General features: G+C 56.2%; 1 protein-coding gene and 1 long non-coding RNA gene across 4 annotated transcripts in view; one reads left to right on the forward strand and one right to left on the reverse strand.

The window, feature by feature from the left end:
• ANO10 (anoctamin 10) overlaps nt 1-14092 on the forward strand; it is a 289033-nt gene that overhangs the window by 251632 nt on the left and 23309 nt on the right. The window contains exon 13 of one of the 3 annotated variants that reach the window (XR_015255910.1): nt 9097-10061. The exons of the other annotated variants lie outside the window; for them this stretch is intronic. The gene's annotated coding sequence lies outside the window, so the exon portion shown is untranslated. The remainder of the gene's footprint in view (nt 1-9096; nt 10062-14092) is intronic. 3 annotated transcript variants of the gene reach the window in all.
• Nucleotides 2497-13320, reverse strand: LOC147577031 (uncharacterized). Its single transcript, XR_015255912.1, has 2 exons — nt 11023-13320; nt 2497-10154 (listed from the first exon to the last, which is right to left on the reverse strand). It is a non-coding gene; the product is annotated as an uncharacterized LOC147577031 (long non-coding RNA).

Raw genomic sequence — 14092 nt, forward strand, 5'->3', positions numbered from 1 at the left:
GAACAGCCCGGCGATGGCACTGAGGAGCGAGGTAGGTTTTGGCTCTCTTTCCACGCAGCGCGGTCAGGATCTTGGCTTTCGTCGTGGTCGCCAAGTGGATGCCGCGGCTCCAGGCATACTGTCGCCACACACTCCTGTTCAGAGGCAGGGGTGGGGAAAGGTGGCTTCTCCTCAGAGTCTCTTTCTATTCAGAAGGAAAATCTCGCCCAGAAGTCCCTCAGGAGACTTAGTCTCCAGCCCCACTGGGCAGAATTTGGTTACCCGTCCATGCCCTAACCGTCGGGGAAACCGAGAAAGCACCTGGCGTTGCCGACATCCGGAGGGAAAGATGGGCTCCTGGCACAGGGAAGGAAGGCGCCAGGTAGCAGTCGGAGGGAGCGTACCGTGTTATGACAGGTTCACATTGGCAATCAGCTGTGAGAACGGAGGATGCGTGAAATGAAACCAGCAGTAAAGGCGGCGGAAGGGCCATGGAAGGTGCTAGAGGAAGGCATTCAAAAGGGTCATGACAGGCTTCGGTGATGAAGGCCAGAAAGGAGAGGTGAAAACGTCATCAGGACAAACTGAAAGGCTTGTATTTTATTAAAAAAAAAAAAAAAAAAGTGACCAAACAACACGTGAAAAAGCAGGGCTGCCTCCTGGGCTGCAAGTTCCAGTGAGCTAGAGGCTCAGCTGCCAAAGAAGCTGATGTAACCAGAGGCTGCAGGCATGGTGTCCGGGACAAAGGGGCGTGACCCTGAGGCCCCCTCTCCGGCCCAGTCTCCTTCTCTGGACTTTTCTGCCACTTAATCCCGCGGTGTCACCTCCTCGCTGCTCAGAGCCCCCTCTCGGCGACTGCTCAGCAGACACCCTCCCCGATGACTCTTGGCCAAGCGCGTGCTTCTCCAGCCTGCCCTGGCCCCAAGTCCTGGCGGACCACTACGGCCCCGTTTCCCCCCACGGACTCCTAGCACTCACCAGGCCTCAGCCCTGCTCGGCTCGCTGCCGGACCCAGACTCGACTCGGGGGGCTCGGGGGATCCCCGGCGTCCGCGCGGCGCCCGGCACGGCTGGTGGGCACCTGGGACTCTTCGCCGGGCTAGTCGTGAATAAGTGAGAGCTGCAGCCGCATCGTGGCGTGCTGGGAGTGGTGTCTGAGGCGCGAGGGCGCCTGTGAGGACAGGCTGGGGGGGAGGGGGAGGGAAGGCAGGTGGGCCCGTGGTGAGACCGTTGCACCAGCTCCACGAGGGGCCCTGTGACCGTGACGAAGACGTAGAGGGCAGGCACAGCAGGAATGTTCAGGAGACAAAGCCAGCCACGCCTGGCCTTCTGAGGCTCCTGAGCCGCGAGCTGCGCACCTCACGCTAAGCCGGCAGACCACCCGGCTTCGGGAGAGGATCTCAGATTGAGTTTTGTCACTTTGGCGGCATCCAAGGGGAGAGGTCAGCCGGGCGTTGGTGTTGCGAGCCTTGTGTGAGTTGGGAAGGAAATCTGAGCTGGGCGCAGGGATGTGTGTGTGCCCGGCGTGCAGGCGGTGACCAGCCGGGTATACGCAGTCCCTCCCAGGGAGAGCACCGCCCACGGTAGCCTGTGGCCATTTACGTTTAAGTTGGTCAAATTAAATCAGACCAAAAATTCAGCTCCTCAGTTGCACTGACCACATTTTAAGTGCTAAGAAAACATTCCTGGCATCACAGAATGTTCTGGCGGGGGTGCTGGTGCAAAGTGAGCAGACGGCCTGGAGTTGACCCTTGGGGATTGCTTCCAGAAGAGGCTGGGTATGGGGCCGGGGGAGGTGGGAGGGCTGGAGGGCCAGGTGAGGTGCCACGTCACAGTCACGGGCAGCGGTGCGGAGGGAGGTAGTGGCAGGGTATCCGGGGCAGCCGTGAACGCACCAGATGAAGCCCAGAGAACGCCCTTGGGTCTGGCAACATGTCAGCCAGGTGACCTCAGAGGGATCTTTTTCAGTGGGTTCACGGGCCGGGAGCCATGGAGGGGTGGCTGGGGAGCCAGAATGAGAAAACAGCTGAGAGAGACCATTCTATGAGCAGGTTCAGCTGGGAGAGTGAGAAGGAAACTGGATGTCCACAGAAGGGAGAGTGGGGTAGGCGGTGGAAGGGAGGATTCTGTTTGCTTGTTTAATGAGAGAGAGTAGGATGTTTAATAGCCTAAAGAAAATCCCAAGAATTTATCCCCCAGATACACTCAAAGGTCATAGGGACACCCTGGTTTAAGGGACTAGTTCAATGAATTGTCCCATCCATACAAATCCTGCAGGCACCCAAAAGAAAAAGGACTTCCTGCAATTCCTGATACAAAACTCTCTCCAAGATTTATTTTGCAACATGCAGAAGAGTATATTATGCTACCCTTATATGAAAAACAAGAAAGATATCTAGAGATACCCTATGTTGATAATGGGGGGGGGGGGGGGTGGGCAGGGTCAACGAAACAAAACTTCCAAAGGAATGATCACGAAATTGGTCATGTAACAAGAAATCGCCTCCAGATGAGGGGCTGGGGAACAAAAGCAGGAATGAATCTTTATTCACAATATTTTTATAGTGCTTGATTCCTTTAAACTATGCACAGGTATTTTAAAAATAAAAACATTTTTAAAAGTCACTAGAAGAATTTGGTTGAGAGAGAGGTTAAATAATCAGGAGAAGTATTCCACCTCCCGCCTCTCTGGCCAGGACCCCTCCACCTTTTATTACTCCATTCAGCTCTCCGTGGAATCCGGCATATTTTAAAGTCATGAGTTTTCTGATATTCCACGCTAGCCATCCCGTCTTTTCTATCGCCGGACAACAAATTATCCCCAAACAGTAAACAGTGGCTCTCTCCCACTTTCTGTGAATCTGCACATGGCTCACCGGGGTGCCTCTGATGTCGGGCAGCGCTGCAGGCCCCCCAGAGCTGGACGGGCTCACACGCACACCTGCCGGGAGCTTCAGGGCCCGGATGTGGGTTCCCCGCCACGTGGGCCTCTCCACGGGACCACTCACAGAGCCCGTGCAAGAGAAGGAGCACCTGAGACAGAAGCCACAGCCTCTTTGTAACCTAACTTCAGAAGTGACATCCCCTCGCCTTCGCTGTGTTCGCTTGTTGAGAAGTGAGTCACTAGGTCCGGCCTACATCTAGGAGGGAGGGTTCCACAAAGGACTCGTACCAGGGGCAGGGGCCAGTGGGGGCCAGTTAGAGGCTGCCCAGCACACATCCCGAAACAGCCCAGGAGAGTGCTGCTTTTTATGTGATGTTCTCTTCCAGTTCATCAAAATACTCACAGATTCATCCCTGTAAGCTCTTACCGTGACCTTTGGCCTCAGAATAACCTGTTGCTGTTTTACCATTCTGCAGGAATACTTCGTGTCAGATACTTCCTGAATCCTATCCATTTGATAAAATTTGGGGAAAGTTTGATAAAATAGGAAGGTGGCCGTCCTATTCAAAATCACTTAGGGAACAGAACATTCTCCTGTATCATACAAGAGAAAGGCCTCGATTTTAGGAAACATCCACTGATGTGTTTGGGGGCAAAGGGGCATGTTGTCTGCAGCTCACTCTCAAATGGTTCAGGAAAAAAACAGAGCGAGTAAGGAAGCAAACAGGGCAAAAAGAAAGGAGCTGGCAAATCCGAGTAAGAGTATTTCTGAATCCCTAGTACTATGCGTGCGAGCTTTCTGTAAGTTTGAAATATGACAATTAAAAGCTCGGAAATAAAATTCTCAGACGCGTCCCAGACCTGCTAAATGAGAACCGCAAGCGGGACCTGGGAAACTCGCTTTACGAAAGATCCTCAGAGGCATCCTGGTTGCCGATCAGCGAGGTGTGGGATGCCCTTGGAGCGTTGCCGCACCACGGCCCTCGGCTCTCCTCCAGCCGTGGAATCGGCCCCTCGGAGGGAACGGGGCACGGTGGCAGATGGGGGTCTAATTGTGCGGCCCAGGAAGATGTGCTTGTGGTCCGCGCAAGGGGCAGAAGCAGCGGGTCGCAGCGCAGGGCTGTGCCGAAGGCCTCCCCGCCCTGCCTCTTTGGGCGCCTCCCAGTCCCCGGCCACACGCCTCCGAGCCCTGGGCCACCCCGGTGACCAGCGCCGGCCTCGGGAGCCCACCGTGTCTCGGGGAGGCCAGCAGGCAGAGGCATCGTACCGGCTCTCGCGTCACCGTCCCCCTGCTTGCGGCCGCGTGTGGCACATGCCCGTCCTGCCTGCGGCGGGCTGGGCGGTGCTCCCCGGAAGTGTGCCTGGTGCTCCGGGCTTCCAACGGCGGTGGGCGTTCACGGGCTTATGGGAGGCTGGGGGACCAGAGACTGCTGCCGGGCCAGAGAGCATGGCCACCTCAGAGCTCCCCGCACAGCAGCCTGCGGAAGGGCAGGAGAACGGGGTGAGGCAGGGGCCAGGGAGCAGCGGGAAAGGAGGCCAGAGGTGGGCTCGAGGTCCAGGCCGGGCCTGTCTGCCTGGGAGCCAGGAACCCTGGAGTCTTGGGCACCGTCCCGGGGGCTGCAGGTGCCTTGCATCACTGGGGTGGTCAGCTGGTGGGGTCGCCGGGACTGGGGCGAACAGGAGAACCGTGGGTCGAGCCCCTTCGTCCACGCTCCATTCTTGGTGGGGGGCGTGGGCACCCGCGGAGGGCTCTGTTTGGAAATAGCCGCCTTCTCACGGGGTCGAGGCCTTTCAGCCCTGACTCACCCGCCGTTTTGTTGTGTTCCGTTTCCGCCCCGTGCGTGGTTTCCTCTCGTGGTCAGCCTCCGCTTCCTCCCGGCCCAGGACGCCTGGCTGCTGCAAGCCCGGGGCCTGACTGGCTCTTCTGGCCACGGAAGTCTTCGTGCTGACGCCAGTTCCTTCTTGGCAATGAGGGCGGTGGGGCGCTGTGCGCGCGCTCCTGCTGTTCGCCCTCTCGGGGGCTTCGCTCTTCTCCTCCAGTGGTTTTCGTGCCCTGCAAGTCAGGCATCAGAGGAAGCGCATTTCTCCACGTGCTTTGCCACGCACGTGCCCGGAACGCTCGGTTCCGAGGGCAGAAAACACACGGCGTCTACCCACAGCCCGGTACCGCTCTATGATCATAGACCTGGTCAGGCTGGTCTCTTTGGCTCGTCCCAGACAACTTGCAGAGACGCTGATTTGCTTCCCCCCCCCCCCCCCCCCCGAGACGCACGTGAATCAGCTGTGACTCAGCTGCAGACTTTGCTGGGTGACGCAGAATCACTTCACCAAAACCTGGCCGCGTGCTCTGCAAACGTTTGCCCTGCGTCCTCTTAACAAAATGACCAGGTCGTTAGGGGCGAGAGGCGAAAGTCCTCTGTGTTTCGTTACTTTTACCAGGGGTCCCCTGTCAGCAGACACCTTATTTCTCACGCGGTCTGCTGTTCTTGGCTTCGCGCGGGGAAACAGCAGCAATGGTGGAGGAGGAACTAAATATCTGAAGGCACGTTTTACTCACCACCTATCAGGTGGATCGGCTCGTGTTCCTAAACAGCAAAGCGAGGAGGCAGAGTTCTGACACTCTGGGTACGCGACTTGGGTAGAAAGCTCGGCCGTGTGGCTCGAGCAGGATTGTGTGGCCGACAGCTTATCCCACACTGGGACCGTGAGCTCGTCCGAAGGCCACACCAAGGACAGCACCGGTCACCCAGGCTAGACCCCCATTTCCCTGGAACTTTCCAGATTCTGAAAAGTGTGATGGAAACAGAAGGAAGCCATTGTTGCTCTCGCAGCGTGAAATACGGCCACGCTTTGAGACCCAGAGGCAGCGAGTAGAGCCACACGGAGTTGGAGTCAAGTCCGAGGTACTGGCTTCTTTCCTGCGGTAGGGTTGGGAGCTTCTTGAAGCTCCTTCCCCCTCCGCTTGTGTGGTCTTCTGCATGTGGTACGTGCCTGTAGCTGCAACATTTTTGTCCTAGCTTTGCCTCCTTCTGAATTGGCAAACAATTCTTTTCTTTGTTTTTTTTTTGTTTTGTTGTGTTTTTTGGTTTTTTTGCCAAATTACCTGAATTTGGTAATGCTGACCTCACTCAAAGAGCCAGTACCGTCTTCTAAGTTCCTTTGTGCCTTCAGGTCCTAACAATCAGTCCTTAGAACAATTGTACTTCGGTTACGTGGCATTACATATAGAATAATAAAGTAGCTGCTATTGTATATTTCTGTTATTTTGGAGGGAACCCCAAAGAGCCTTTGGAACATGGTCGGAACAGGGATAAGCCCGTGCACGTGCACCTGCCGCCTCTCAGAGCCTCACCCGATAGTACTCCTCTGACCGTGGCATCCCAGGAGCACCGCTCTTGAAGGCCAAGGCCCGGAGGGCGGGATGCACTGAGTGGCTAATCCAGGACTGGTTCCATAGTTCATTTCAGCGAGACGCCGTAATCGCTGCAGTTTGGGAAACCCCACCTCGGTTCACGTAACCCCAACACGCACCGGGCCGTATCTCCCCGGACACTTGGGAGAAACGCGATGTGGCCTAATTAGACCGCGTGAGGGGTGTCGGCCGTGAACGCTCTGTGTTCCGATCACACGAGGGTCTTGGGTTTCTTTGCTCTCAAAGACACGTGTTTGCAAAGAAGTCCTTTCTTACTCACAAAAGTGATGAGTTTCATGCCTATCTAATATTTTTAACCAGTGAAAATAAAAAATAGACATGAGTTTTCAAAACCCCATCCGGCTTGCTATTCTAACTCCACCTGTTACAAAGTCTGACCTGGACCCGTCCGCCGGCAGGAAGGTTAACGGGAAGATGGTCCCTTGGACGGCGGTGCCATGGAAGGGTGTCAGTGGCCCGTTGCCACTTCAGTCCCAGATTTCAGGAAACACCGATGGCCTAAACGTGCTCAAGAGCCTGTGACGTTCCTGTCCCCCTGTACTGGGCCGTCAGCGTTGGTTACGGTCGCTGCCACTCACCCATGAGGGGATGTAGGTGACGGGAAGGAAAGCGAAACAAAAGATGTAGGAGAAAAGCAGTAGTTTTTCTACTTAACGAGGCTTGTAGACGGGCGCGAGTAGGCAGCAGCTGCTCGGAGGGAAAGGGACGTCGAGCGAGCGAAGGCTAGAGCCCGTCTTGCACTTACAGTGCTTTTCCTAGAGAAGAAGATCAAGGATGGTCAGGTGGATCGTGCCGGGTCCCAGCTTTGCCCGGGTTCTTCAGAAGGGACACCGATGGTGGCTGTCCTGGTTCACAGCACGGGCACCCGGGGCAGCCGTGCTCGCCTGCCGGGGATGGGACCCTGCCCCCGGGTGAAGAGGACACACCTGTCTCTCAGGCAGCGGAGACGATGTAGAGCTGTAAACATCGCAGTCGGTGTTCTAACTGTTGGTTTGGTTTTATGTGGTTTTAGTCGTAATATCGCGAAATACCAGATTGACAGAGGATAGAGAGGTCTGTGTTTATCAAAGAGCCATATGGTGTTTAGATGGGGGACGACGGCCTCATTGTCCTGGGGAGATCCTGAAGACGGTGGGGGGCACTTGGGCCTCCTCCGTGGCGTGCACCTGGCCGGAGTTTCACAAGCATCTCTCTAGTCTTCGGTGGTGGGCGAGGCGCGTCTGAAGGCCGGGAGCGGTCTGCGGTGGGCCGGAGCCCTTCCCTGGCTGCGCACCCCCAGAGCCCACGGCGGGCGCACAGAAAGGGGTGCGGGTGCCTCTCGGGACAGAGACACAGCTCGCCCTGTGCCGCCACCCCCACTCATCCCGCTGCCTCTGTCCTCGTGGTGACGGCATGGCTTCCTCAGATTAAAGGTTATTCCCCCTTAATACTTAGGAAAAATGTTTATTTTAAGCTTTAAAAAGACACATCTCTGGTTGAAACCCTGATGTGGGCCGTAGACTGTCTCCTGCATTTAATTCGGTGGAATGTTTACCTCAGCCCTTTATTTTCTAAACCGTCTGGCCTTCTGCTCATGCCGCAGTGAAATCCTGCCCCTCCTACTCCTTGACCCAGGACCCCCGTGGGAGGCTGGGCCCTGGGTTCCCTCCAGCGACCACCACAGCACCTGCTCACCCCACACTCGGAGTCCTCTTAGAGACCTTCGATTTCTGTGGTTAGTCAGTGGCGTTCATTTCTGTTCTCTGGGCTCTTAATTAAGCCTTCGCGCGGCACCTCGACCCAACCAAATTGTTGCCGTTTCAGCTGCTGGGTCTCTAACTGCCACCGAGCCATGGCTTTTACTGAAGGAGCAGCCACTGGTGCTTTCTGCCCCTCATCCCTCTGTGACTGTCCTCTGGCCTGTCCAGTGCTCCACTCGCAGCCCGAACCCTGAGCCCTGGGATGTCCCTACCCAGCAACCTAGGGCCTGTGGATGAAGAGGAGAGTTGACCGGATCACCCTGGGCCTTGGCTGGTTACAAGCCCTCCGGGTCTCATCTCCTAAGGGACCCTAGTGACCTGCGTGTAAGCTTCTGCGGTGAGAGAAGGACGCTGCGTCCCTCGCTGGCTCCCAGGGCTTCCAGACAGAAACGGGAGTCACGTCCTGAAGGCCCCCAGCACCTCCTCCCTGCAGTCAGATCAAGAGGGGGCCGCTTCCTGAGGAGGTGATGCTGTGAAAGGCTCGTCCAGGAAGGGCCTCCTGCAGGCCAGACGCTTGCTCATCTGGGCCATCTGAAGAGCTGGGTCAACGTGTTGAAGAGTAACACCACCGGTGTGTCAGTATCATGGGCTGATGAAGGGCAATTAGATTGTCCACCTCCATGTCTTCTGATGAACAGCCCGGTACCATATTGTAGCAGACGTAGCGGATGGAAGGTTCCCTTCCGCACTTTACTCTGCAACATAACATCGCACCTAGAGATCTAGTCATTTCAGCGAAAGAGGCCATTGGGAAAGTAACTCAGTTTTTTAAGAGAAACTTAGTCATTTGTCCTCTGATTCGGGGCAAACCAATCACCAGACTCTTTTTACGTGCTTATTTGCCAAAACACGAAATGCCTTCTCCCCCTTTCTCATGCAGAATTGGCGGCCCCTTCATCTGACTCATGTGACTTCCCAAGGACACCCGTTCTGTGTCCTCCTCACCCTCGCTGTTGTCACCCTCCTTCTTATGTGGTCATGATGCTCACAGGGCATGGCCGTTTCAGAAGTACTGATTGTTTCACCCGTATATTTATCTTATTTCCTTACGATTACTCGTAGCTTGCTTTTGATCTCGGGGACCCTGGCTCTTTTCGTCTATGATGGCACTTCTGTTCCACGTCATCCGTCTGCATTCTGACCTGATCCCCGTGGCAGGATGCTGCGCCATCCCCCTTCGTGGACGTCCCCGGGCACTCCAGGACCCGACACTCTTACTCTCCATGCTGGGATCTGCGTGTTTCCAAAATGCATCCATTCAGTTCGGCTGCCTTTGAAGCAACACCTGTTACCGGTTTTCTCTCCTCCCGTGACGAAGAAGACATCACTTATTTGAACCTTGGTTGTTCCTGAATAACTGTATTCAGGACTATATCTGTACTCCCCTTTCTGTGTTTAGTGAGCTGCACTTTGGTACCAGACCTGGGTCCTGACTCTTTCCGTGTTGTTTGTTGGAGGGGCTCTCCTTAGTGGCCGGCTCACCACGAGCCTTTGGGCACTTGTGATTTTGCCAATTAACGTTCCAAAGCATTTCCCATATTTTCTGGTTCTTGTGCCCTTCAGAGGCCTTTCTTTTGAACGAAGAAGAACGCCAAGGATTTCTGCTTCTTAAAAAAAAATTAACTCTCAAACTTCCTTCCTGAAGTCGTAAGCAACTTCTTACTGTCATGCGTAAAATCATGCTCACAAGTCAGGATGGAGGTGGACGCGGTGGGTTCCAGGGCCGGACTCCCTTGGTTTAGAGGTTTAGCAGAAGCAGAAACTCTGAGCCAGGTGGGATGGCACAAAATTTAGGCCTCGCCAAGGATCAGAAAAGTCGCAGCAAACCCTCCTGAGATGGAAGTGTGATCCAGCTGAATGTGCGTCTCGGAGCACCGGTGGCCGCAGCGGGAAGCTAGGTGGCGTTAAATAGCACAAAACCAGAGCAGTGTCGGCATGCTGGGCGCAGGCCTCCCGTGAGCTGTGTGACCTCAGCAGGCTTCTCAGCCTCCCTGTGCCTCCGTTCCACCTTTGAAAGGATGATGACGGTATGTTTCTCGTAGGGTGGTCATGGGGAGCAAATGAGTTAATACAGAGTTGAGAACAGCGTCTGGGATGTGTTGTGATGTGACTGTTGGTCACTGAGTTGCACAAAAATAATAGAATGTAACAGACATTGAAAGTTGTATCAATAGGGGCGCCTGGGTGGCACAGTCGGTTAGGTGTCCGACTTCAGCCAGGTCACGATCTCACGGTCTGTGAGTTCGAGCCCCGCGTCAGGCTCTGGGCTGATGGCTCAGAGCCTGGAGCCTGTTTCCGATTCTGTGTCTCCCTCTCTCTCTGCCCCTCCCCTGTTCATGCTCTGTCTCTCTCTGTCTCAAAAATAAATAAACGTTGAAAAAAAAAAAAAAAAAAGAAGTATCAATAAAGCAGGAGGGGGAATGAGGTTTTGATGTAGAAGCAGAGTTAGAAATGCAGGAAACGGGCAGGTGGAGAGGCAAGTAGCCGAGACTTCCGTGGAGCTGCTACAGAGAACACGCGTGAAGCACAGGGCTGGTGTGGACGCACCTGCCCGTGCCCCGCAGCCCGTGGGAACCTAGGGAGCTGGAGCGTGCCCATCCCAGGCAGAACGCCCGGGTGCTGGCGAAGGTCTGCGGCATCAATCGCTTAGTGATGGCACCCACGTTTTGCATAGATGCAAAGGATTGCACTTAGAAGCCGGTAACGCAGAGACGACACCAGAAGCCACCGATGGAATGTGGGAGGACAGAGGCCATGAGCAGCCCTGACGAGGCCTTTCTGCACCTAGTAACCCTTCCCAAACCCAGCAAGGTGGGCCACTCTCTCATCAGTTTTGCTTTGTATTCAGCACCTTTTAGCCACTCGTAGAACTTCATCCCATCGACAGATACATCACCTTAGCAGCCCAGGCTTCAGAGATGGCCGCGGCGGATCGAACACACTCGGCCCCCTCTTCCAGAAGAGGGAAGCGTGAGAGTAAGTGCATACCTGGGGATGGCAGGGAAGCAAAGCCTCTGGCTTCTGTAGGCCCCTCGCTCTGCACAGAAAGTCATTTACACTCTCAGGATATCTGTGGGGTTCTCCTTCCAGGAGCCTTTAACTTCTGCGTTTGGAAATTCAGCTCTGAAACCCAACTATGCAGAGAAAGCAGGGCCTACACGGTTATTTAAGAAGTAGATTTTTTTTTAGTGTTTTTAAGTGAAACGGACTCTACCCTCCCCAGGGTCAGCTCGGCAGTTAACGGACTTGTGGCCCCCAGCGCCTCACCCGATGGTGGAGCTGGGCCTGGCCACCAGGTCTTGGAGCTTCTTTGGAGCTGGGTTTTGATCTTGGAGGAATCTTAGTTTCCAGCTGGGGTCAAGCTGGTGATTCGGCAACCTTCCTGGCGGCCCTTGAGTTTCCTCCAGCCACTTCCCCGGCTGTCATCGCGGGCCACCCGAGCCAGAGCCAGAACCACAGCTGGCTCTGGGGCAGCCAAGATTCCTGTCTGCACTGAGGCCCAATCCTAAGGGGCCCAGACCCGTACTGCGACCAGGGCAGATAACTAGACCTCCAAAATCCTGGAATTTCGGGCGTAAAGCCCACACGCTCGTGTCTTTTCTGTGATCCCGTACGTGTGACCGACACATCTGTGGTCCAGATAGTGATGCTCGCTTCAAGAACGTGAATGTGTCTCACACACACGTGTACTGCAGTTTACTTGCCGGCTCACGGTGGTCATGCTGAGTTACGGGCTGAGCCCTCATCGCGCTGGCTGCTGCTTGGGGCTCCAGGCCGTGGTCCCTCTGCCACAGGTATTTGTGGAGAGCTGGCTGCAGCTCCCGCACCGTGTCGTGGGCCCCTGGGGGCAGAGGGCAGTGTCGTATCCTCTCCGGAGCACGCACTAGGTGGATAGAACATTGAAGCAGGAAAACCCTGCACATAAGCGTGGACAAAAGCAGACGGTGCGAGCGGAGTGCAGGAATTACAGTGGAGGGCGACGGCGACAGGCAGCCCCTCTGGGCCGAGTGACCTGCGGTTCAGTCCAGAACCTATGAGAAGGCCCTGTGGTAGCATGTTCTGGTTCCCTGTTTGAGAGCCCGGCTTGGGCTGCGTTTGGACGGCATCGGCGAGTCTGGGAGGCCGGTGCTGGGAGCGGTGGGTGTGCCTGGCAGGTGGGGTCGGCGGGGCCCCACGGCAGACAGAAGACCGGGGAGGGGCACAGAGGCATCCGCCATAAGGGCTCAATGTTTGGTCGGAGCAGCAAGGTGATCGCGGCCCCCGAGAAGGGGTGAAGGAGTAAAGCTGGCTGGGGTGGGGACGCGGCACTCAGAGCGCCGGCCTGTCTGATGCTCGACAGACCTCGCATTTTGTACGTGTTATGAACCAGACCCTCCAGGGGGAGAGGTGCTGTACGCAGGGCCCCCAGGACAGCCTTGGGGGGGCCACTGCCCCTGGGCCCTCCTGCCCCGTACCCACTGCTGCAGGGCTCGTCGGAGCCTGAGGGCAGATCTGGAGCCTTTAATCGTCATATTAGAATGTGTCCAGAACAGTGCTGCTTTGAGGGAAGCTTTCCTCTAGATAGAACAAATGAAAACAGTCTTGGGGCACCCGGCTGGCTGAGTCAGAAGAGCGTGTGACTCTTGATCTCGGGGTTGTGAGTTCGAGGCCCACATTGGGCGTCGAGATGACCAAAAAATATATAAAGAAAAAAACGGTCTTTGTGGCATGGCCCATCCTTCGCTTTTTCACCTGAACCACCGAAATTGCTTAATTTTGCCCTGACTCTGGCCACGTGACCCCAAACAAGCTGCCTGGCCTCAGCGTGGTGGTGGGAGACAAGAGAAGACCTGGGTTGTGCTCGCCAGGGGTGCGGGGGCGCGGCTGTGCGGGAAGGAGGCTTCCAGAAGGCCGTCCTTCCCGCCGGAGGTGGAGGCTTCCTGTCAGTGCTAGAATCCCCGGGGGGGGGGGGGGGGGGGGGGGGGAGCCAGCTCCATCAGAATGGAGGTGGCCAGGGGACTGGTGATCCTCATGCCCCGTCGCCAGGCCTGCACCCCCGAGGCCGGCAGGACTGGGGGGAGCAGGTGGTGTGCCTGAACTGAACTGAGCCAGCCCCAGGCCAGGGAAGCCTCCGGTGAACGGGAAAGCAGGAAGGCAGCGGCTCTCTCCGCCCTGCAGCGGGGGGGGGGGGGGGGGGGAGGGCTGAGATCCGGCTTTTTCCGTGCGCGGCGGTTGCTCCCGAGCGGGAGGGGTAACGGGGTCGTTGCGAGCATATATCGCAACCCAGGCGGTAATGGGATCCGTGGGCTGTGAACGGAGGGATCCCGAAGCTGATCGCGGGTGCGGTCTGCGCTACAGGCTGGGCGGGCGAGGGCCCCCCCAGGTCTCAGAGGGCAGCTGCCTACGTCTCCTCAGGGCGCAGCGGGCCCGCTTCTGCGTCCTTTCTTGCGCGGAGCTGCGCACTGGGACCGCACACTCAGCGACTGTGCTCCCCTTCTGATCATCACTAATAACGACGCAAGAAGTCAGCCTGTACTTTTTAAAGAGCTGTTTGGAGCATGAGTGTTTTAACGAGTCACGAATTAGGGAAGATTTCATTCTCTTCGTTCTGATGCTTCTGGTGGGGAGGAAGTCGGCACTATTATCCTGCTTATGTTTTCAATAAGGCTTTAATTTAGGAATCCCTAAAGAAGCCAGGTTTTTTTTTTTTAAAAAAGGAATAATGTTGCCCCCCTACCCCTACCCCCGCCCCAGGCAAAAGAAGCCAGAGGGCTGGGCTGCAGGAGGCAGCCTGGTGCCCAGAGGGAACAGCCGGGTTGGGCCCTGCCCTGCGACTCTGCCTGGGCCCACAGCGTGGCCCAGAAGGGACCCACCCGCCTCCACTCCAGCTTGCTTACCCGCGCAAGATGGCAGTCAACACATCAGAGACTCCCAAGGCTGGGGACGTCTCAGGAGAAACTTCAGAGACCTGGGCCCTCCTACAGACCAGTGAGTTAGCATCTCAGGGAGGGGCCTATGAATCTGCATTTAAGAGAGTCTCCAGGGTCTTAAGCGGCCACAGGACTGAATGATCAGGAAG

Source organism: Puma concolor, chromosome C2, assembly GCF_028749965.1.
Source record: "Puma concolor isolate L17-30 chromosome C2, mPumCon1.1.hap2, whole genome shotgun sequence".
NCBI classification, from domain to species: domain Eukaryota; kingdom Metazoa; phylum Chordata; class Mammalia; order Carnivora; family Felidae; genus Puma; species Puma concolor.